This window comes from Podarcis muralis, chromosome 6, assembly GCF_964188315.1.
Source record: "Podarcis muralis chromosome 6, rPodMur119.hap1.1, whole genome shotgun sequence".
Lineage (NCBI taxonomy): Eukaryota > Metazoa > Chordata > Lepidosauria > Squamata > Lacertidae > Podarcis > Podarcis muralis.
Genome location: NC_135660.1, coordinates 70,654,075 through 70,678,569, shown reverse-complemented (window position 1 = coordinate 70,678,569; position 24,495 = coordinate 70,654,075). Strand labels below are relative to the sequence as shown.

The 24,495-nt window shown below is 41.2% G+C and overlaps 2 long non-coding RNA genes across 4 annotated transcripts in view; one reads left to right on the top strand and one right to left on the bottom strand.

The window, feature by feature from the left end:
- Positions 1–2,019: 2,019 nt before the first annotated feature.
- LOC114597217 (uncharacterized) lies at positions 2,020–22,636 on the bottom strand. 2 transcript variants are annotated; one of them, XR_003706750.2, is made up of 4 exons: positions 22,488–22,636; positions 20,334–20,387; positions 5,869–5,969; positions 2,020–2,121 (listed from the first exon to the last, which is right to left on the bottom strand). It is a non-coding gene; the product is annotated as an uncharacterized LOC114597217 (long non-coding RNA). The 2 variants fall into 2 exon arrangements; XR_003706749.2 differs by lacking the exon at positions 22,488–22,636 and adding an exon at positions 21,682–21,789.
- LOC144328042 (uncharacterized) overlaps positions 21,094–24,495 on the top strand; it is a 46,111-nt gene continuing 42,709 nt past the window's right edge. Inside the window, exons 1-2 of one of the 2 annotated variants that reach the window (XR_013393266.1) lie at positions 21,094–21,200; positions 22,634–22,732. This is a non-coding gene — a long non-coding RNA (uncharacterized LOC144328042). Of the gene's footprint in view, positions 21,201–21,962; positions 22,053–22,633; positions 22,733–24,495 lie in introns of those variants that run through there. The other variant, XR_013393265.1, reaches the window with a different exon arrangement.

The window sequence follows — 24,495 nt, the reverse complement described above, 5'->3', positions numbered from 1 at the left end:
GCATTACTCAAATCCTGCCAAAGTTTTTAGTTGTTTACATTATAAATTTTTCCCATTCCTTCTTGAAGTTCTCCTCTTCCTGGTTTCTGATTTTCCTAGTCAGTTTCACCATTTCGGCATAGTCCATCATTTTCATCAACCGTTCATCTCTGGTCGGGACTTTGTCTTCTTTTCATCTCTGGGCCAGTAGCATCTGCGCTACTGTCATTGCATACATAAATAATTGTTTCTGCTCCTTTGGTATCTTTGCACCTAAAATTCCAAATAAAAAAGCCTCTGGTTTTTTTTTTTACAAATGTTATTTTAAACATTTCCCCCCAACTCATTATAAATCATTTCCCAGAATGCTTTTGTTATCTTGCATGTCCACCACATGTGGTAGAATGTGCATCTGAACTTTGCTTCCTAACACTAGAAGTGTATGACTTGACCTAAATATTTTGATTCTCTCATAAAGCCTGCTAGTCATAGAGGTAATGCTGTACACAAATGTTCACTACTGAGGTCTCTCCTTTTCTTTGAATGCCACAGAAATTGACAGAAAATTGAACATTGCATTCAGAATTCGGTGTCATACTTCGAAAAGGAATTACAAAATTTGCAAGTTTCAAACTGGGGGAAACTGGTCCCCCCCCCTGCCCCAGCCATAGTTGCTTTCCTAGCCTCAAAAGGGTGTATTATACAATATAGGCATTAACTCTTGCAGACTCAGAACCAGCTAGTTTAATCTAGGGAGCATTAAAGACAGCACATGACCCAAAGCCCAACAGGTGGCAAGAGTTAGCCTCTAACAGTTGTTTGATGATCTAATGTCAAACTCATTGGTTGCATTATCCCACATCCTGAGAGCAAACAGGTGACCACATCTCCCAAACCACAACTGGTTAGCAATTTCAAAGAGAGAAGTCATGAAACTGACTGACTAACAGGATACGGTACTTGGCCTACCCTGTACGGACAATCCCCAATAGATTGATGCCATGACACTCTTGCAGGGAATGTACAGAAGAGTGAAATCTTGCTCCTTGAGCACTGAGCAGTGAAGACTTCCATCTCACGCATGTGGCTGCATTTAATCAAACATCTTTCACCAGCACCACATTTATGAGGTTTAAACAAAAGCACCGGGGCTCCTTAGTTGGTTATTGGTCCTGCATAGCTAAGATGGTTAGGCGCCAGAAAGATATGGGAGGCAACTCCCAAGAGATGCAGAATCTCAGCACATGGTGTTTACCTTCATTTCCAGGCACTTAATATACACTGATGTGCCTTTGAATTGCTTGTCATCAGGTTGTCTTTCGCATTTGGATTCCCCTGCCCTCTTTTTAGTCCCTGGATGGGAAGCTCTCTATGTAAAACAAGGCGTTCTTCCCCCTAATTAAAACCTGTGATGCAATTCTGAGTGGCAAGTGAGTTTTAAATTATTTATAAAACAAGGCAGATCTTAAAAGGGACATTGTTAGGAAACTGTATGGTAATATACGTTACTTCTGGAAATATCCGTTGCTGGATGGAAACATGAAAGATCAAGGACTTCAGCTAATGCTTGTTGTCTGCCGTCTAAAAGTCTGTAAAGCTGCTGGGATTCCACTGGTACCAACGCCTAAGGACTCTACTAATATTTTTGTTAACCAGGGGTAATGGTGGCAAAGTCACCTTTTATTAGGTTTTTGGATTGGGGAAAGTGGAGCTATGGCTCACTTCTGAACACGGAGCTGCTTTTGGTCTTTTGGGTTTGGCTTTTGCTGCACATGGGACTCTTGAGTCCGCTAAGATCCTGATTGCATTACCTGGGTAGCCTGGCTATTCTTTTGTGATGGTTAATACTTTAGTTCCTGAATTCAGGTCACAGGCTCACCCTATTCATACACAAATGTGCCCTGAAGTCAGGATTTGTAAGCAAAAAGAAGGATTTTGCCATTTGCCTCCCTTACTGCAGAGGAATATTTGAAGTCATTGAAAGAGTCAAAATGGAGACGCCATATAAATGAATGACATCCCCTGGACACAATGGACTCTGTTACTGTTTCGCTTTATTATAGAATTTCATTTTGAAGTTGCTTCCTTTCTCTTCCAACTTGTTTCTTTATGTCTCCTGAGCTTCAAGCTCTGTGTGAAAGTCTGGGGAAAGAAAATGACAAATCGATAGGAGGTGTGCTCATTACAGACCATTAGCGGAAAGTGGCAAATAATTATGCTTTCTCTTTTGAGTTTTCCCTTCTATTGACAGTACATAAAAGAGCTTGCAAAGGGAGATTCTCTTCTGTCACCTGCTCTTTGAGCTCTTCTGGTGCTTATCTGCAGAGCTCCCTATGACATGATGCTAGAACCTCTGTTCCTTTTTTGCAGTCCAAGTACAATACAAGGGGTGGCCTTCCGGGCCATTCAAGGACCACTTTGAGAAAGCATTTGTAGAAATGACTGCTGCAGGAGGTGTTATACTCTCATTCATATGCCCCAGGCAACCAAATCAAAGTCATAAGACCTACTTGTCTGCAAAGAACCACAGTGGATAGATTCCCGCTAAAAACTTTGTTGTTTTGGCAAGCCTATCCAAGCATGGGCTTTTATTGTGCTTACTGATTTTTAAATTCTGTTGATTTTATCAGTATTTTTAAAAAAATCATTTCACTATATACACATTGCTTTTAAACTTTGTTGATTGTATCACTGTGTGTATCAGAGCATGGATAGCTTAGTTGGTTAGAGTGTGGTGCTGATAATGCCCAGACTGCAGGTTCAATCCTTGTATGGGACAGCTGCATATTCCTGCATTGCAGAGGGTTGGACTAGATGATCCTCAGGGTCCCTTCCAACTCCACAATTCAGTGATTCCATATTTATTTCTGGCTTCAAGTAAGATTAGAAAGAGAGAAAGACACAGTATTGCAATAAGTTGCACAGGAGATCCAGAGGTCTAACACAGGCATAGGCAAACTTGGCCCTCCAGATGTTTTGGGACTACAACTCCCATCATCCTTAGCTAATAGGACCAGTGGTCAGGGATGATGGGAACTGTAGCCCCAAAACATCTGGAGGGCCGAGTTTGCCTATGCCTGGTCTAACAGAAGTTAAGCTAGGTTTGAGCTAGCAGATGATATTTATGAAGGCTGACACCCTTTCTTCAAATCACTGATCCCTTGTTTTATGTAATTGCCGTATGCTGTAGGTTATGATTTGCAGTGTGGCAAATTATAATGGTGACATTGTTATGGCCTTTGGCCAATAAACCTTTGATTGATTGGGGTCTGTATTTTTCAAGAAAAGATTTTGCATGGTGTTATGTTAGAGATGTTTCATAGCAGTCTATAAAAGTTCTTAAATAAATAACATTTAAAATGTGCTTTATAAGAAAGCAAAAGAGAGAAGTTGGCATCTCTGGTAGAAGAAACATTTGGTATGTTTACTCTAGAGTGGAGTTAGTACTGCCAACATTTCGGGTGGCAGAAAGTTATTACCAATAAAAGAAGACTGAATATTGCAAGACAGTTTCAGCAGCCTATCCTGGGTGTCCTATCTAGGATGGGGGCAGATTTTCTGTACCTCAGAACGCATTCCTAAATGCAACAATCTTACTCCAACCCATAGAGTTCAGAGCTGATAGCCATCTGAGATCTGAGACGGCATTGCTGCTACCCTAAATGCTAGTGCAGCAAGACAAAGAAAGTGTTGTGTGGCTTGTTGTTATTTTGTATACATGGTTCAACTGAAGCTTGTTGAACATGAGGAGGGCCTGACGGCGAATTCCAGTCCACATGTCACATAGTTCTCGTAAGGATACTCCGCATGTGCGCTGAAGACAAGAGAAAAATAAGCAGCCAGATCAGATGCAATGTGCAAGCTGGCTTGGCCACTATTTCACAAGAGCACTAGGAGGTGCCCTGCTGTTTTCTTCTGCAGAGCATATGCGATAGGATCTGCCCACCAATCTTCAGAAAGAAGGTTCCACTTAAGATCACTCACTCCATGCTTTTTTACTTGGGGTTTCCACTGGGGCTACTCCTATAAGAAGGCAATTCTTAGTGAGAAGAAAGGCGGCTTTTGCTGAGCCAGTTTCACCCTATGCTCCTCATGCCTGGGGGGAAGATCTCAGCAGTGGCTGCTGTGTGCTTTTCAATCCCAAGCCAAAACTTATGACCCCCAGCTTTGCTTTGTCTGATTTCCTTCTTGTCACTTCTCCTGCTTTATTACTTCTGCTGTGTTTTTATTCATTTCTCTTATTTTACAAGCAGGTCCCTGAAATGCTTTCTCTGGCTATGTCCTTCCTGCAGTCCTGAAGAATCAGTTACCAAAATCCCAACTGGACTTCCTGCCAAATTGCTCCAAGTAGCAAAAAGCTGCTCCTTCCCCCACTTTTTCTTCTTCTTCTTCTTCCCCCGCTTCATGTGCCTTGTAGGCATCTCTGCTTTTCCTCCCTTTCCACAGATGTTTTGCATTACTGCATAGTCGCATACAGGAAAGCAGGGGACTGTGGAATATTTTGCTAGATTAAGTAATGCAGGTCAGACCTGAATTTGTGTAGGAGACAGATAAACTTATAAAAGACTTGCTTGTTGAAGTCTTGATTTTGTGGGCTTCAAAGCAGCTGCGGGCTGATTTTTTAAAAAATGGAGGATGAAGGCTGATGGCTGACATTTGGACGAGCAGCAAAGCTAAGACTTTGCTGCCCTTATTCTCCTTCACCCACACTAATTCAGAAGGGCTCCAGGCCTCTTAATGCATTGAGAGTTGCCAACCATTCAGAAAAAAGACTCAGCCTAAAGTTTTCTTTTTAATCTCCGGGTCCAGGGATACAGACAGATAGAGAGAAAGAGAGGCAAAAATGTTCCTCTTTAATCAGGCCTTTGGCTGATTGGCTTTTAAATATGTTGGAGGAAGTGGGGAGGGGGGATTATTGGTTTGTTGTGAGCTGCCCTGAAATCTGCAGATGAAGGGCAGTATACAAATTTGTTCCTTAGCCACAGTCATAGTTCATAGCTCAAAGGACTGTAACAGGATAAGGAGGTCAGCATTTCAAACTCTTGCAAGGATACATGCTACCAATTGTCTGCTTCTGTTACTACCGGTAGTGTTCTGCTGAAGTGCGAACGATGCGCGGGAAGTGGGAAGCCTTGAGGAAAGGGTTAATGATCCCTTGCCACAGCACCACTACTGCAATCACATTTGCAACTCTCCAAAGCAGCAATTTACAATGAAGGAAACGCCAGCAGATCAGTCATGGATGTCTACTGATGCCATGTGCAGTTGGCGTCTCGGTATGCAGAAGCTGGCCTTACCAGGGTTGTTTGTGATAGACAGCAGGGAGAGTGCAGTTTCCCCTTCAGGGCTGGTCTAGACTGGCAAAAGTCCAAGGCAGTGTGATGCAAGTCACTTCTGTCAATATACAACATTCCAGTATATGCTTTGTGTTATTCCGAGACAGTAGTTCAGCATTTTCACTCAGCGTTTTACGTTTACGTAGGGGACCAGAAGTGTGTCCCTGGGCTCAGACAGGTGACTGAAGTGAAGGCCACTTAAGAACCTGTGCATTCCCTGCTTTACAACATGCAATTCACAAAAAAACCAATGTCCATGATGACCTGCCCCAGCATGCCACTGGGAGGAGGCATACCAAAATATCTCCAGAAGGCTGCTGTGTCCATTAAAGTGTTAAAAATGAGGATATATAGCAGGCAAAAATCTCCGTTTCAGACTTTTCATGAACATATATAATCTAAATAAGAAGCAATCCTCCCTTCAAAGGTTTCAGGATATTTATTTTTAGGAATTCCAGAGCGTTCATAAATTGAGCTCTTTGTCTGAGCCCCTCAGAGGAATACATTACCTTATTGAGAAATAATGTCTGGGGGTTCATTTCACAGGGCTTACCTCTGGACTCCGTGATGGAGAAACAGCAGATTTCAATTCCCATGCCCCTTCTCTGGTGCAACTTGTACTGTAGCTGTAAAGCAACCTCCAATCACAGCAACCTGGAAAGAGGTGAAGGAAAGAATGAGCATTTAAGCCAAGAAAAGGAAATGGAAAAAATTTATGTAGATAAGATCTCCCATCTTTTTGTAAAACATAATGGCATGAACTTACAAGTTCAAAAAAATAATATCTAGCATGGGATGGCGCCCCACAATAACCCTTCATCCCAACTCTTATCTGTAGGATAATCTGCACTTAGGTCTATTTGTCTATGCTCCTCATAGGTTTTGAGCTTAGCGGGTGTGCCTTGGCTGTTGGATATATCCTCACTGGGTTCAGTTTCATTATGTCAACCCTCACACTTCCATATTTATTTATTTATAGCAGGAGTAGCCAACTGCTACCCTCCAGAGGTTGTTGGACTCCCATCATTCCTAAGCACTAGCCATGCTGGATGAAGCTGATGGGAGATGGAGTCTAATAACCTCAGGAGGGCACCACATTGGCTACCACTGATTTCATTGCTTTTGTAAATTACTTTTTAATATTCATTAACAAAGTGTTTTATAATATAACAATTAACAGGGGTGGGGGGGGGGACCAATCTGTTGAAATACATAAAACAGCCCAACAGCAGCAGGATTATCTTCAAATCTTTAAGACAGCAATTTTTATCAGCGCTACAGGTTGTTAGTCAACGGTGGGAAGACAGGGATCCATCTTTCCTGCAATGTGTGAAGAGGGCAGTAGAGCAACCAGGAACAGGTTTTGGTGCTCGTTATCCTATGCGAATTTCCAAGTGTTGACAAGAGGCGCAATAATTTTCTAAATCTGACCAAGGTCTATAGAAATGTGCTCGTTATGGGATCAACCTCTGGAAGATCACTCTAGAAAGTATGTAGCAGATCGCCTCAGAAACCATCAGGCAATACAGAGAAGAGACCCTTTTATATTACTGAGCAGGTCTCCTAGCCATCCCTTCCACTCAGAGCTGGCCCACCCATGAGGCAACTGTCTCAGGTAGCAGGGTCCTCAGGGGCAGGTGATGTCATTCTCTCTCCCCCCCCCCCCCGTTCCTGATCTTCTCTTACCCTTCTTCCCTAGTATGGAGGGACCCCATTTTGGGGTCCGCCTCAGGTGCCAAAATATCTTGGGCCAGCCCTGCTTCCAATACAATATGGTTCTAATCTGCAACATCTGCTACTACTCTTGTCTAGTATGATTAGACTGAAAAGAAGACAGGGTGCCAGTTCTTTTAATAATTGTGCATAACAAGGATTTGTTGGGTTGCTTGCAAGTGGAGCTTGTTATGTGAGGATGAGAAGCCACACTCAGTGAAATTATCTCTCTAAACTAGGTCCTATAACAAATTACCTGGGAGTAAGTCCCAGTGAACGGAGAGGGACTTACTTCTGAGTCGATATGTATTGGATTGGACTGCCTGCTTATGTATTAAAATACACATTAAAATATTCTCTAAATTCATATTTTGAAGGGGAATTATCATCACAGAAATGGAAAAGAATTATGAGTAAAAAAATGTGAAAACAACACAGATCGGAAATTGAGAGATTCATAATGATAGTTCACAGCTCTACACATTAATCCTGCTCACTCTGAATAAAAATTGCCACAAAATGTCACTAAAAATTAAATGCTGGGGCAAATGAGGAGGTTCCTCCTCAAACTAAATGTCTAAGGAATTTACAGGAAAGCAAAAAGTTTTCAGGAATGACTAATGACATTTCTCATGGGGTATCATAACATTTGCCACAGCGTTTCACCTAAAGTGAAAATTTGAGATAAATTTTGCAGTTCCTGCTCAGGAGAAACATCCAATGGTTTATTTATCTTTTGCAAAACAAAAGAAGTTTAGATAAAACTACAGAAATTTCTCAGGGGGCGTTACATGCACATCCTTATTCTGACATTTTGTATACTGATGATGCAATTAATTAAAGGAGGCACAAGGTCTAAGTGTTGAAAGTCTGCCAAAACCCTTCATTTGCAAATTAAAGAGGTTCTGTATATAGACCTCCAGAGGAGAATTGCTATTGGACTAACCTTTTGTGCAGCCAAATCCAAGGGGGGAAATAGCCTCTTCTTGTTCCATCTCTCTAGGCTGCTTATATAGTTGACAAAGTGGCAAATGGTTTAGACACAGAGTTCTCTCACTTGAACCCCTCCTGTGGTGCAATCTGTTTTAACAGCATTTCAGGCAATGGCTGAAAAGGTGTCAGTCAGCTTAGCTTCTATATGAAAATCTATATTGGCCATTCACCTCTGGACTAGTAGATCCAACTCATTGTAAAGGTCTTGAGTACTACAACTGTGCTGACACCAGGACCATTCACATTAATAATATTTCCAAATGGGCCCCAAATCTGGCAACACCTAGCCATTATTAAAAGTCTCTGGACTGAGCAACTACAAGGTGTGAACTTGTGAATTCCAGCTTGATTGTAGGAAAGGGGGCAAGGTCAACAACAGGCTTGTGAAGAGGAAGGTGGGTGAGTAGCTGCTTTTCCAAGACTGCAGAAACCTCTAGTCTGCCATGTTTATGATATATATGCAGTATAATTACCTCAGAACCAGGATTAAGACACTCTCCTGTTATATCATGAGGAACCTTAAAGTGGTCCCACCACCTCCAAGTTCTAATATTCTCCTGAAAATTAGCGATATTGAGGTCAGAGCCAGACTGCAAAAAAGAACCCTAAAAACAGGAGCAGATGCATGGTGACTGGACAGAAGAAATTGCAGAGTAGAGTCTAAAGAGCATCTATGCCCCATTTCACATCAGAATTCATGTCTCACAGCTGCATGAGTAATAGCTTGGGAAGACTATTCATATTAATCTGTATTTTACCCCATGCACCTCTCTCAGAATTTACCCATTACCACCTGCAGACAAGGTTAAATATTAAATATATTTTCCTTGACCTCTAAGGACACATAAGACCATAATTGTTGTCTTGCTGAATCTCACTAGGATCCACCTAACTCAGCATTCTGTTTTCATTCCAACACTGCCAAACCATATGCTTTCATACACTCACAGTCGGGACATGGAGGTGATGACCACTGAGTGGTGAGATGTTGTTTTCAATGAGTTATTGTCCAGAACCCAATATATTTTTCTTGGGTAGACAAAGAAAGTTTAGACTCAATTAGTGTGTGTATGTTTTTATTTTTATTTTTAATCCCAAATGCATTACTCTTTTACTGCATTACATCTACTCTTACGCCCGGTTTGTAGATATCTATTTGCAGCTCTTTACAGTCTGCTTGAGATTTCTGCAAAGTAAATAACACGGCTATTGGTTCACTCACTTACTTCCTTCCATTAAGAAAACTGTCTAGTTATCCCCACTTTCTGTTTCCTGATTTTTATCAGTTATTCATCCTTAAGAGGACTTCTTATCTGGATTACTACTATTTATACATAACCAGCTGATATTTACCTATTGGCAAGAAGAAGAGTTTGGACTTGATATCCCGCCTTTCACTCCCCTTAAGGAGTCTCAAAGCGGCTAACAATCTCCTTTCCCTTCCTCCCCCACAACAAACACTCTGTGAGGTGAGTGGGGCTGAGAGACTTCAGAGAAGTGTGACTAGCTCAAGGTCACCCAGCAGCTGCATGTGGAGGAGCGGAGACACGAACCCGGTTCACCAGATTACGAGTCTACCACTCTTAACCACTACACCACACTGGCAAAAGGAACATGAAATCATTAGTAAGGCGGCTTTGCTGTTCTGAAGGCTAGTACAATATAATATTATTAAACTGGTTTTAACATGGCTATTGCCATCTAGTAGAGTCTCCCCATTTGACATGGCCAATTAGGGGGCAAAACATGCAGTATAGGTTTTATAGCATTAAAGGATATTGAATTAAGTAATACTATCTGAAAGAGAATTTGCTTATTTCCATGCACTGAGACAGGACCTTGCACACCTAAACATATATTTCTGCTTATAACAAAAGAATGCTGCCTGTGGTCAATCAAATCATAATGTGGCACAAGCAGATAGCGGATAGTTAAGCTATGGCACTCACTCCCACAGGAGGCAGTGATGGCCACAAACCTGGATAGCTTTAAAAGGGGATTGGACAATTTCATGGAGAATTGGGCCATCAGTGACTACTAGCCATGATGGCGGGGCTCTCCCTCCACAGTTGGAGGAGGTAATGCTTCTGAATATTAGTTGCTAGAAGCCACGGTAGGGAAGTGAGCTATTGTGCTTGGGTCCTGTTTGTGGGTTTCCTACAGGCATCTGGTTGGTCACTGTGAGAAGAAGGTTGCTAGATAATATGGGTTACTGGCTTGATCCAGCAGATTCTTCTTATGTTCTTATGGTATGGGTTTCAGTTTCCTCAATGCCAGAGGTAGCTGAGGTAAAAAGAGCAAGTCTAATAGGATATATACACCAATCTCAAGAACAATGAACTTTTTCATTTCCTGCAGGAGAAAGAATTTCCAACCAATTAGACCTGTAGGAAACAATTTTCCACCCTCCTAATACAATTATGAAACTGAGCAATGATGTTCTCCTTTGCTGAAATCCCATCCTCATTTGTGGCTATTCCACTTGTAAGAAAGGGGATCAAGGAGACCTGGATTTATGCTTGATAATGCAAACAAATGAATTTCTTGCCCCAACTACTTCCCATATGAATCTGAACCACAGTTTTATATGAGGATATATAATCTATAATATAACCAGCAACATGAAATACAGAGGTATGGATTAACTGAGAAAGCCTTGCAAAACCTTTTATAGCTTTCAGTTCTGAAGGACTCCCCCCACCCCATACCAAAGTTTCAATGCTTTTTGAATTTCAAACAAATCCTGATCAGGAAACTCAGCCAAAATGTCTGGGTTTTGCCTGGTTTCAGGTTGAAGCTGCACTGAGCGAAGGCTTGAAGCTGCTCATGATTTCAACCCTCCAAACAATAAACTGAAATATAAATTATAAATTGGCTCAGCTTCATTTGAAACTCAGCCCAGCCTTCCATGAAATTCAGCCCAGCTTTGCCAGAAGGCATAATTTGAAAGTGAGTTGGTCTGGGTGTCAGAGATAGGGTGGAAGACACTTGGAAACTTCCTAAGTTGCAACATGGGGAGCATTTGTTTGAAAATTCTGGAAAAAGAATAAAGCAGCCTTCACCAAGATTGGTGCCCTCAATATTTTTGGACTACAGTTCCCATCATCCCCAGCCAGCATGGTCAATGGTCAGAAATGATGGAAGTTGTAGTTCCACATTTGGAATGCTACAGGCTCCCCTTCCTTGATCTAGAGTTTAGATTTTAGTTAAATACACACAGTTAGCAATGCTAGACATGCTCAGATTGTGAAGCCAATCCTCAAGATTAAAAAACTAAATGATCTTCTCCTGGGATGCACGGAGGAGTGCCGGTTTTCCATTATTGATTCTGGGACTGGTAATCCCACTCGTATCCTCAGTTTTAAAAAAACTAAACCCAAAAAACTAGCCCTGAAGAGCACCTGCAGCTGCCTCCTCCTTCCTATTGGTCAAAGTAAATTTCAGCACCTTGGGGCTGTCGTTCATAAGATTTAGGAGGCTAGGGCTTTGTTTACCTGAATCTTGCTCACAAGTATTCTAGCAGGGTATCTGAACACCCGAGACATCCCTATGACTATCACTGGGAGTAAAAAAATAATATTTAAAAGCTTACACACATACAGCTGCTAGTTGCAGTGATTACTGTCATTAGCTTTTTGGCTGTTTGGGGATACAGTGGTACCTTGGATTAAGAACATCTTAGTTTATGAGCAACTTGGATTAAGAATGCTGCAAACCTGGAAGTAGGTGTTTTGGTTTATGAACTTTAACCTTGGAAGCAGAACATGTTCCGGTTTCTGTTGAGTGTGTAAATTTGTAAATTGAGTCCCCCACTGCTATGGGAAAGCACACCTTGGTTTAAAGAATGCTTTGGTTTAAGAACGGACTTCTGGAACGGATTAAGTTCGTAAACCAAGGTACCACTGTATTACTTGACCTGTTTGTGCACTTTATGTTTAATATTCTAGCTGCATTTTATATGACTTGTTAATGATTGATCAACAATAATGATTAATTAGTAGATTGTTAATTTAGCATTGCAAATAGTTTTATGATTTTAATCATGTAGCATGGTTATTATAGTATTTCTTTGGCCTGTTATTCTGCTGTAAACCACTCTGAGTACAAATTTGTAGAAAATGTGTTATATAAATAAAATAATGGTGAATATAATAATCCATCCTCAAATCTTTCAGTAACTTGTCAGCTGAACAAATAACCAACACTCAGTGTCTTGCTTTACATTCTAAGCTGGAATGCAATTCAATTTGCATTCCTGTTTTCTGAAAGTAACAAAGAACTTTGGTGACATGTGAACTGAAGGGTGTGTGGGTGTGTACATGTGCAGTGTTGTCCATCACAGAGTGTGATGGGAAATTGGAGATGGCTTTTAAATATGCATATAGTACTCATTAATATGTATGTTCACAGAATATGTTTGGAGAAAGGGAGAACTGTGTCTCATGCATGTACAGAGTTGTGCTTGAATGTGTCTTTGGAATCTGTCCATTGATTAGTAGCACACTTTGCTAGGAATTACCTAGCGAAAGTCCCCTCTGGCAGGCAAAGAAAGGCAAAGCAATGGAGTTTTAAGCAAGAGGCAAGTCTGAGGCAAGAGAAAGTGCAGACGTCCCTAGGAAATAAAGACCATTCAGCACATGTACAAATCCCTATCTTCAGCTTTGAAAGCTAAGCATCTCTGTTGTTGCACGGCTGAGTAACTAGGCTTTGAAATATGTTATAAACTGAAAGCAACTGACTGACATTTTCAAGATGTCAGAAAATTAGGAAAGCTGGACAGAAGCACTAGGCCAAGAAAGAGAGGGGGAAAAGAAAGAAAGACGTCCATTTTGTGCCAAGAAACCCTGAGCTGCCAGAATGACTACTTGCGCCAAGAGGCTCCAAAAGCTTTGGGCTTTTTGTACTACTTGACCCAAGTACACTCTTCTTCTTCTGGGTCTGGGCTTCAGGTTCAGTGCAGGAGGTCAAAGGGATTTGGGATGAAACCAAAGAGGATATTTGTGTGCATTTAATGCCTAGCTCTGGGATTATTATGTTGAAAAGCAACCCATTTCCCTTCCCAAGTTCTTTCGGAATATATCGCATTCAGATTTAGATTCCTCCATATTCTTACCTAGATGAGGATAACTATTTCTGTTTCAGATATTATTATGAGTTTGTGTCTGGCTTGATATAGATACACTTTCATGCTTAATCCAGACTCTCCAAGTGTCCCTATTTTCCAGGGACAGTCTTAGATTTACAGAAGCAAACCTGGTTTCTGATTTGATCCCAGAATGTCTCCTTAGGATGTTTCTATTTTCATCGGAGAAATGTTAGAGGGTATGGAGTTATCCAATCCCCGAGCCATCTGAAAGCAGCGCTGTATGTTTTTTAATGTTTAATGTTTTCTAATGTTTTTATATATGTTGGAAGCAGCCCAAAGTGGCTGGGGCAACCCAGTCAGATGGGTGGGGTATAAATAGTAAAATTATCACCATCACCATTATGGAATAAAAAGGTAAATGGACCCCTGACTATTAGGTCCGGTTGTGAACGACTCTGGGGTTGCGGCGCTCATCTCGCTTTATTGGCTGAGGGAGCCGGCGTACAGCTTCCGGGTCATGTGGCCAGCATGACTAAGCCGCTTCTGGCGAACCAGAGCAGTGCACGGAAATGCCGTTTACCTTCCTCCCAGAGCGGTACCTATTTATCTACTTGTACTTTGATGTGTTTTCGAAATGCTAGGTTGGCAGGAGCAGGGACCAAGCAACAGGAGCTCACCCCGTCGTGGGGGATTTGAACCGCCGACCATCTGATCAGCAAGTCCTAGGTTCTGTGGTTTAACCCACAGCGCCACCCACATCCCTCATTATGGAATAGGACGCACCTATTTTCCTTGGAGAAATTTTGGACAAGCATACTCCTAAATCTCAGGAATATATTTTGACAGTTAGGAAGCTTTGCGATTTTTGCCATCTATCCTGGGGAAATCACAGATCACCACCATAAATGGTGTTGTTCCCTAGCCAAAGGCAATAGCTAAATATCAGGCCTTTGGGACGCTTTGCTTGTCAGCATGCACAGACTTCCCATAGCAGCCATCACACTAATGAAGCTCCTTGGAGTTCCAGCAGGGCTATTTCACAGCCTGGTTTCTGCAGCAATTTAGGTTTTTATTGCCTCCGGGACAGAGCTTCTGCAAGTCAATGAAACACTCTGCTGCAGTGGTAAAAGGTGTAAATTGAACTAACTTCATGGGGTCCCCAAGAAGCAGTGACAGATGAAGGAGGCTTTATCCCCTGCAACCATTCTCTTCACTATAGCTGGGGGGGGGGGGGAGAGAAGAAGGCTGAGGTGTTACAGTAAGAAAAGCAATATTTTATGAAAGTTGCAAGCTGTATGCCTGAAACAGTCCCCCACAGAGTACTCTATGGACTGGTGTTTTCTGTTTATTGTACCTCACCGCACCTAGACCTGGTTTCCTGCTGGCTTTCTTCCTTCCCATGTCCTCACTTTATTTTACTTCAGTCACTACAACCATTTCCAGTATTTGTCCAAGTTTCCACTTAGTTCCTTCGCATCCGACCTCATACACTTCTGTTTGCCTTTCTCTTCTATGGTCTGGACTTGGGCCCCAGACAACAGCAAAGAGTCTCTGAGTTCATTCAGAGGTGATAGTGTAGGGTGTGCAGAGATGCTTTAAACGGGTTTTTAACATTGCACGTTATTGCATTTTAACATTCAGGTTTGCTTCAATTGTTATAACCCACCCTGGGGCTTTAAGGGGAAGGGTGGGTAAAAAACTGGAACCAATAATTGTTTGTCTTCTGTATCTCAAACATTTGTATTGTTATATGCAATAAAATAACATAATTAAAATTTAGGAAGGAATGTTACTACCTTCACTCCCAATAACAACAACCATAATTCTTTTGAAGGATTGTCGATGAAACAACCCTAATTTGCATTTTGTGTATGTTTAATTTTAATTCAGTTGTATTGTCTTTATTTCTTCCTTTATTCTTGTATGTTATTGTTTGTTTTTTGAAATAATATTTATTAATGTTTTCAAGATTACAAAAAGAAAAAGAAAGAGAAAAGAGAAAAAGCACGAAAAAACAACCCACAATACATAAAAAGGGGAAAAAAAGGAAAAATACATAAAAAACCAATACATCATCACAACAAAAAAGAAAAAAAAATACCAATCCCTTTTTGCCTATCTTTACCTTTCATTTGCTTGTTTCATTGACCTCCTCACACCTCCCTTTTTGTATTCTAGCTTAATTAGTTGTTTCAGCAAATTCTTTCCATCTTTCTAACTTTTTATTAAACAATTTATCTTAACCGTCTAACCTATTACTTAACTCAACAGATCCTTTCCATCTTTCACCAAATTCTGTTATTCAATTTGCCTCAATTTATTTAACCTTATCTTACCGAAAAATACCTTAAAGCTTAAAACTTAAAACTTATTTATACATAACTCCTTATATCATTTCAACTAAAGCCAGATAGTTTCATTCCAACATTTTCCCCAATATTCATTAATTTACACTAATGCCCAATATAACAAATTTTCTTTATAAACTTTTTTCCAATCTCCATCCAACGTCCCTTCTTCCTGGTCTCGGGTTATGTCAGACCTTACTGTCCATTCCATCTAGTTCATCAACCTGGTAATCTTATGTCCGAGGCTCTTAAGTCTCTTCCATGCCCCTTCTGCAGATCTTCTTCATCTTGTTTATACTTGCACTTTTCCTTGTCTTTTGTTGGTCTCTTTCCTGATTTCTTTCCTTTCTCATTGGAGAGTAGGTCTCTGGGGGATTCCAAACCAAAGTTATCTCCCTTCATCCGACCAGCCCATTCCCCAGAGTCCCACTCCCCGCAGTCGTCAGAATAATCCAAAAAATATTTAACAACATGTTTCAAAGTCCCTCCAAAATTAAAAGTCTCCTCATCTCCAGACTTCTCCTGGCCCATTCCAAATTCAATCTTCAAAAACAACGGCTTATGCTCCTGCAGGGCCTCAGATCTCTTATTCTTGTATGTTATTGAAGTGAATATCCTTTCTTAAAAAGAAGAAGTCATAACTGAAAATCAGCAGCAGTAGCATGCTTCCTCTCTCTACCCTTCCCTGCCACCCAGCTGCTCAGGCTTGAAGCCAGATTGAAATGGGGCTAGATTATCCGTTTCATCCAATAATCTATGGAGCTGTATATGCATTCAACACACTGTTTCTGTCCCTGTTTGGTTCTTTTCTCAATCTTTCCTTCTTCTCTCACTTAGTTCCCTCCATTCTGTCTAAGTCATGTCACACACCAGCCTAACTTAGACTCTTGAGCACATTTACCAAGATCTCTTGTATCCCTCTTGTAAATCTGTCTCTCTGGCTACTACATTTGCATTCCCTTTTGCTCCTTCAGGCTTTCACACCAGTTCATGTTCCCAGTGCCTCCTGTGTGACATCCATGAACTTGTGCCAGTTTTTGTTGGCTGATACTCAGTTTTAGGATGCAGTGCAAATAGCAGGAGTTTATAGTCTTTTCTCCCAAATATTTGGGAGAAGGAGCCAAATGCAGGCCATTTAGAAAGCTCGGTTTCTTGAACTGTTCTCTTCTAGTCTTTTGTTGGGGTAAGGTCAATAGCACAGAAATATTAACTCAGCAGGAAACAGCTAGGGATATCTGTTCATATATTGCTTCACTGGTATAATGAATACTTAGTTTCCTGAGGTTAAAGACGTACATCCTGGCATGCACTGCAGATACCACTTTGTTCCGTACTTGAAACATATGTGCAGAACAAGAGCAAAGCATATCCCAGATCTGAGGCAAAGTGCCCTCAGTAGGTCACTCCCCACCCCACAGCAGACTTGTCAGGTGGTAAGTTGCAGCAAAAGGCCAGCTGCAGCACCGGAGCACTGGGCTTATGTGGCTAAACCTGCTGGCACTGCCATTAAATCCCCCACAATGCAATGCTGTAATTATGCTCCTGTCAGGAAGGAAAAGTATGCCCAAACTAGGCTAGTGTTAGCAGTGGGAGTGGAGCTTGTGGGGACCTCAGCATATGCCCAAGAATGGGGCTTGCTGGTGCTGGCCCATGAGCACATGAAACATGTGATAGGAATTAAGACCCTGGGTGAAGAGGAAGGATAAGGTTATTTGAAGCTGCCCATTAAGAGAATCTGCATCACTCAGGGTACGCAGGAAGCAAAAAAGGCTAATGCTATTCTAGGCTGCATCAACGTAAGTATAGTGTCCCAATCAGGGGAGGTAATAGTACTGCTCTGTTCTGCCTTGGTCAGACCACACCTAGAGTACTGTGTCCAATTCTGGGTGCCACAATTTAAGGAGAGTTATGACAAGCTGGAACATGTGCACAGGAGGGTGGCTAAGATGACCAGGGGTCTGGAAACCAAGCCTTATGAGGAACGGTTGAGGGCGTTGGGTATGTTTAGCCTGGAGAAGAGGAGACCATCTTCAAATATCTGATGGGCTGTCCCCTGCCTCGCTGCATATAGCCTCTCCTGCTTCTAGTTAACAGTTTCCAAGTTGGTGTTGCTCTTGAAAGTTCTTACACGAGATCTACCAAATTCTGGAAATAACTAGAATCTGCTTGTGAATTTATGGGTTTACTCTGAATTGGACTTGGGACACAAATGAAATAAATAATGTTAGAAAAGGGGCAGATGACTGCTGGGAAAATGAAAGAACAAAGCTCTGTCCCTGTATGCATGTATGTACATATTCATGTATTTATTTCATGGATTTATATCCAGCACTTCAGTAAGTTCCCAGGGAATCCTGCAAAGAATCAAAAATACTTATCATGATATAACCCTTGCTCTAAGAAACCTCAGCTTATGTATAGCCAAAAATGTGGCATCTGGAATTAAGAACCTCTTCTTTCATTCAGATTACAAATTGAAAACAATTCAGACTCAAACTGAGGATTACGGTGGTTTTGGCTCTGTAGCTACTAAAGGGGCCATGAATTTCCTAACTTTTATAGGATGTACGGGAGATAGGTTTGAACTTTTTATGCTTGCCTCTTTTAAAATTCTATAATCATACGGCTGTTCAATTCTCCTGGGTAAACTGAGACCCAAGTAGAATTTAGTTGGTTGTAAAATATATATTTTGTGTTCTCCATCATATATATCCCTGGTGAATTTATTCATTCTCTAGCAGTCTTTTTTATAGCAAACTACAGATGTGTATTACTTAAACAGATTGTCCCATCTTCTGAGCAGAGTCTTATTGAGTAGACGGATGCTTTGATAATATGAAGATTTCTTGTATTTTCAGAAACTAGTTATCTTATTCTCACCTCTTATTCAAAAATAGCACTGAAATAATGATAGAATCTTTAAAGTCTTTCAACTACAAGTTTTTCATCCACTTGGTTTTTACTTGCCTCATTTGGTAACATATAAATAGCCTTGGAGATAGTAATATAAAGCTCCAAATCTTTTGGATTATTTAATATTTGTGTCTTAATAATTTAATTATATGAAATAAAATAACTTAATCCAGAGCCACATGCATGCTTCTTTACATCATTGGAGCTTCTGCATGAGTGGAGCTCTGTTCATTTAAATCAGGGGTTTGGCCGTGGCCAATCTTCACCCAATAAGGGGTCCAATTTCGCCTGCTAGGCCATTTTCCCTAAAGCATCACCCATCAATCAGATGGAATCACTGGGTGATAGATGAAAACTGGTCCATTGCTAGGTTACTTCACAGAAGCAACAAGAATAAAGCTGTTCCTCTGTTAAGCAACCATTTTGGTCTGACTTCTTCTATAACCTGACAAGGGGCCAGTTTTCATCTATGTTTGGACACTAAGTGCCATTTTGATTCAAGATGGCAGACTGAAATGTTCTAAACTGATTTAGACAATTCTGAAGATACTGTCACCCAGCTTGGCATGATGGTTCCTGAGGTGGAGGAGTGGGTTAATCCCTTGTGCACTCTATTTTACCAGAGTGAATTTAATAGCCAAGATTTATGGTTTGGCTATCATTAAGCATCATGCAATTATCGCCATCGGCGAGCTGCCAACAGAAGATGTTCAGTCTGCCATGTTCCTCCTCTGTAAATCCACCATCAGACACCATTTTGAATCAAGGTGGTGGGCCAAATTATTCCAAACTGCACCACTTAAGATATCATTGCTCAAATTGGCATGGCAGTTCCCAAGTAGTAGATTTTGGTCTAGGCTGGGACACTATCAGACTTCGTTTTGACTCAAGATGGTGAACTGAGCCACCTGCAATGATTTGAACACCTTTGAAGATGATATCGTTCCCCAATGTGGCATGGTGGTTCCTGAGATCATAGAGTGAGTTTGAGCCTACGTTCGAATACCATCAGATGTCATTTTGAATCAATATGGCAGGCTGAACCTTTCATAACAGCACTGATTTTAACCATTATTTGGCAGGAAGATAATAAGACTATGCACTAGATTTGGCCAAAGTCCTAATTCCAAACCTAATTTGGCCAATTCAAGCCGATCTCAGCTTTGACCAAGTTGGGTCAAGAGAGCCCTGTACTGCCCCAGGTCGGGTTGCCCCAAATTAACCAGGACCATTTTGCATAACAAAAAATGGATTCTTTTTCAGCCATAAAAATATATATATCTGCTAAAATGTTCCCTTATCCATTTAAATTTACCTCACTTGCCCTCAGTGATAAAATCACATAGCCAGACATGATTGGCTGCATAGTGTTGTGATGTCATGCTGCGATTCCTGACAGTTATTCTCATGTGACTACTTCAAAATTGAGAAAGAAAATGAAACCATAGTATTGCTGTTTCAAAACTTTAAAAATTAATAAATTTATCAGGTGATATTTACACTCCACTGGAACAGCTATTCTTGCCTTTAAAATCGATACTGGCAAATATTCAGTGCAGCTCCAGTTATAACATTTTTGGAAATCAAATATAAACACACTATACTTCCCTCTTAATTCTTCAACATGCTTTTGTGCTTTTTGCAGTCCATCAGGTTTTCTCTTCAATCCAGTAACCCCTGAAACAGATCCACTTTTTCATATTGTAGCTGGGATGTATATTTTAAATACAGCAAAGCAGTTTTCCGGGGCATATCCTCCAGACCCCTGTTTGTCAGCATTGTTCTTCTCATCAACCTTATCTATCTTCCACATGTACATACTAAAGTGGAATCTCTTTACAAGAAAGCTGTCGGTATATGTTGTGTCCTTGTTGTGCCCTTTTCATATAACCTTCTTCCCCCACAGGAGTACATTTTTTAAAAAAGTTCACCATTTTAGGTAATTCACAAATGCTGAGGACTCACAGTTTTTACACGTACTGTACAAGCCTTGATTGTAGCCTTGTCCAAAGGAAGGAACTGCAACAATAAAAACATCTGTGTAAAGCTTCACCTCTTCAAAATCTCAGAGATCTACTCCTACAACAGGTTGTCAACACAATAATTCTCTGTAAAGGATTTGTGTCATATGCCAGGAAAATTGAGAGCAGAAGTGACAATGACACATGGCCCCTCAACTTTAGCTTTTATGAAAAATGGGTTTCTTTAAGTCAAGGTTAAGGGACAGGGGGTTCCAAACCCAGACCCTGGTTCAATCACTACAATGGTCAGAGATCTTCTAGATTCCCCTGTACCTTAATAGGGGGACCACTACTAACAGAAATGGAACTTCTTTCTGCGACTCCCTCCACCTTTCTTCACCACCTGTTTGCTCACCCACCACCCATCTCCTTTCTAAAAAGGAAGCCAATGACTTGAGGGAGGTTAGGTGATCCTGGGTGACCAGGCCAGCAGGTCACAGCTCTTTCTGAAGAGATGAGAGCCTGGGAGGGTGCTGCTGGTATTTGCAGGGTGCAAGATTGGCCCTACCAATAGGCAAAGTGAGGCAGCTGCCTCAGGCAAAAGATTTTCATTGACACAAAAAGCCCACCAACTGTTAGCTATTTATTATGGTATTTTTTTACAGAATTGCGATACAGAGCAAAATGGAAAAGACACTTGCACGGAGGAGCAACAGCCTCCTCTAAGTTGGTGCCATGGGAGAGGTAGATGCAGGCCTCACCTCAGTTCTCTCACACAACCTGCTATATTAAGGGGATTCCCTGAGGGCATTTTGCCCCGCGCCCCAAGCTTTCAAAAACCTGCCCAGATTTCCCTGCAGTGAACAATGAGGTGAAAAGTTAGGTGATAATTGTGTACTGGTAGTATGAGGAACAGATGACTGGTGAAATGCCACTAGCTTCTCCTGCAGTGGCCAAGAACCTCAGTGGAAATTTAAAACAAATATAGCAGACGGAAGAGTGGCAATTCCACCCTTGCATAGTGTGGCATCATGATGCTCCACTTCTGAAAACAGTATCTCTGGCCAGGGGCAACAGTTTTTCTTTCATAGTTTATTTGTGGTTCTGAAAGGCAGGCAAAACCAGCCCAACATATTTTGGAGAGGGTGCTTTTTTAAAAACAACAACAACACAACACTCCTATATTTATGACATTTAATTCAAAGTCCACATGTGAACATTTCTGGCCAAATCACTGTTTCTATGCCAGCAAGTGTAACAGGAGATTCTGCACTGATGACCTAGCAAGGTTAGAAAGTAAGGTTCCCTGTATTTACACCAGGGAGCTTCATACTGCAACAGGTATGAGGTACCCTCAAGAGTCAAGTTGTTTGCTCTGAAGCAGCTTTCTGTTGCTGCTGCTCTTGTTCTTGCTGTTCCTGCAGTTTCCTCTCTTTCTCCCACGGGCCTTTCTTTTTTTAGTGGCTCCTTCTCTTTGGCTGCTGCACTGTGTTCAATTGGTGCTGTTGTTCTAGACTGTTCTTTTACAATAAGGCAGTCCCTCAGTTAAGCAGCCATTTTGGCCCACCTCAATTTAACGCAGCGCCACCTGTGGTTGAAATAGCAGTACAATAGCAGTACAACTCTAGGTTACACCCTGTCAGGTCTGAAGCTGCTTATTAAATCTCTTTATCCTGATGGATTCACAACGTAATGGAAAGTCCAAATGTGAAGGAATCGTGAGGTAGCAAACCTTTTAGAAAGACCACTGTAGCACAAAAACAAGCGTCTCCCTTCTAACTTCTATCGGACACTGTTTCTTTTATCCTTCACTTTGTCTTGCACTCTTGTGGGTTTTAAAATCTCATTTTCCATTACATGTGATTTTGACAGCAGGCTTTGTGTAGATATCATGCTGAGGTCACTTATGGAGCCAATTACATGGAAATTGCTCCCAGTTTGGATGTTTGTTTGGTATTCAGTTGATGTTTTGTCTGTTAATTCCGGAGAGGTTTCCTTCTTAGGCGTGTTAAAGGCATCTGGAGGTGAAGAAAGTCAAGGTGATATTTTTTCTCCCTCCACCATAGAAATGTGAAATAAACTGAAGTGCCAGGTCAACAAAATCCAAATATACCAGAAGACAGAGACAGGAAACTGTAACGAAACAATAAAAACTCACCCTTCGATTTTGAAACATCAACGGCCTTGTAATGAGGAAATGTATGACAGGGAACAGGAGTTTATAAATAGAAGAATTGTGGGAAATGTCACATTAAAAATGGGCTTGACATTCTTACGAGATGTATGTTTTGCTTAAAATCCTAGGTGTGCAGAAGTCCGTGCCCCAAAATGACTTCAGCAAGGCCCAGAATTCACTCATCCCAAGAGACTCCATCTGACAAGGTTTGCTCTGCATGGCAGAGGGTGAGTCAGAGACTACGGTTCTTTTGTGCCATATTCCTGCCTGTGCAGGGGGTATTCCTTAGGTATTGTATACATTTAAGATGGCTGGCTACCAGCGACTTTTCTCATTTGGAGCAACAAGTAGCTGTAGGAGCAGAAATGTTTGAGGTGATGCCTATGGCCAGTTAGTGCCAGGGACAAGGCAGATCATTAAGCTTAAGCTGCTTTCTCCTCCTCCTCCTCCTCCTCCTTTGTATATGTCTCAAGGAGATGTACAAAATATAATAAAAGAAAAAACAGCACAGAAAATGAATGATTTTTAAAATTAAATATATATATATACAAACCAGACACTCGGGGCAGAGACCTATGTGTTCAGTGGGAACAAAAACTTATTCAATTGTTTCCAGGAAGTGCAGGCAGTGGGTGCCTGTTGTATCTCAATTTTTTCAGCCAGCCACAGCTTGCTGCAAAAGAGGGAACTCCACAGAAATTCAAAATGGCGTACCTGTATCTGTGTGGTGTTTTGGCGCTTAAGCTGACCTCACAAGCAATTAGACTTCCTAATAAAGCATAATATTTTCGGCAAGAAAACAGCCTTCCACTGTGTCAGACCTTCTGATCTATCTAGCTCAGTATTGTCTACACTGACTGGCAGTCACTTTCCGGGATTTTATACTGGAGGGAGATGCCAGGGATTGAAGGCAGATACTATACTGCTGAGCTATGGCTCTTCTTATAATTTGTTTTAATTTCTCTCCCCCCACCCTTTTAAGGCATGTTGCCTTGAAATACATCTTTATTAATATAAGGGACACCAGCAAGTAATGATCGAATCCTTAAATCACTGACTGTGCCAAATGAAGTTGCTGAAGTTTGTAATTCCTCAATTCAGTATGGAAATTTGTTCAGCTTGTCATGCTCAGCAGTGTTACAAATTGACTTCCATTTGGAATCATTTTCTGGCTCAGAATGTTGATGCAGTTCTGCACATGCACACAGTTCTGTTTGCAGCCACAGCCTAAACAGTATGGGAGCTCTGACCTAACGTAAAAGTTAGGTTTCCTGAAATTTTGCAGCCCTGAGCTGGATTGGAGGACCGTATTACTAATTTCTGTAAACAAGGAGATGAGGTCATTTTAAGTATTTTTGCGTGTTGTGTACTTGAATGTCTTGTTTAGTTTGACCTTTGCTTTTCTGACAATACCTGTATACTTTCATGTTCTGCATGAAGTCGTTTCTGGCACTCGATACTTTGTGAAACCTAAGCAAGGTAGGAGGAACCTTGCTAGAGTGTGATTTTTCATTTTTAGCACTTTCCATTGCTTCATTGTGCATGTTTCTCATGCTTAATATTCTCAGTCTTTCCTCAACTAAATTCTTAGTTGTTTCCTGCCTTTTCTTGCTAGGTTTCCCTGATTTGGACTAATTTACAAATGCATGCGTATCTTTTGAAATCTCACCACTTACAACTCAGTCTTATGGATGTCTACAGCTTATTCCTATGCACATTTGCTCAGAATTTGTAAGCCCATTGAGATGCGTGGGGCTTACTTCAGGGAAAGTGTCTAGAGGACTACAGCCTCCATGACTCTTCCTTTGATGATTTCAGCTGAATGTAGAAGCTACCTCCATTAGAAAGCTCCATGTTTAAGGTAGTCTTCACTGTTAAGATAGCTTTGCCTGTAGTGTGTGATATGTGGTGGCACTCACTGAATGATGAATATGAATGTGTGAACTTGCTCTTAGCTAAAAGGAGATCTTAGAATCAATGATCTGTGGGC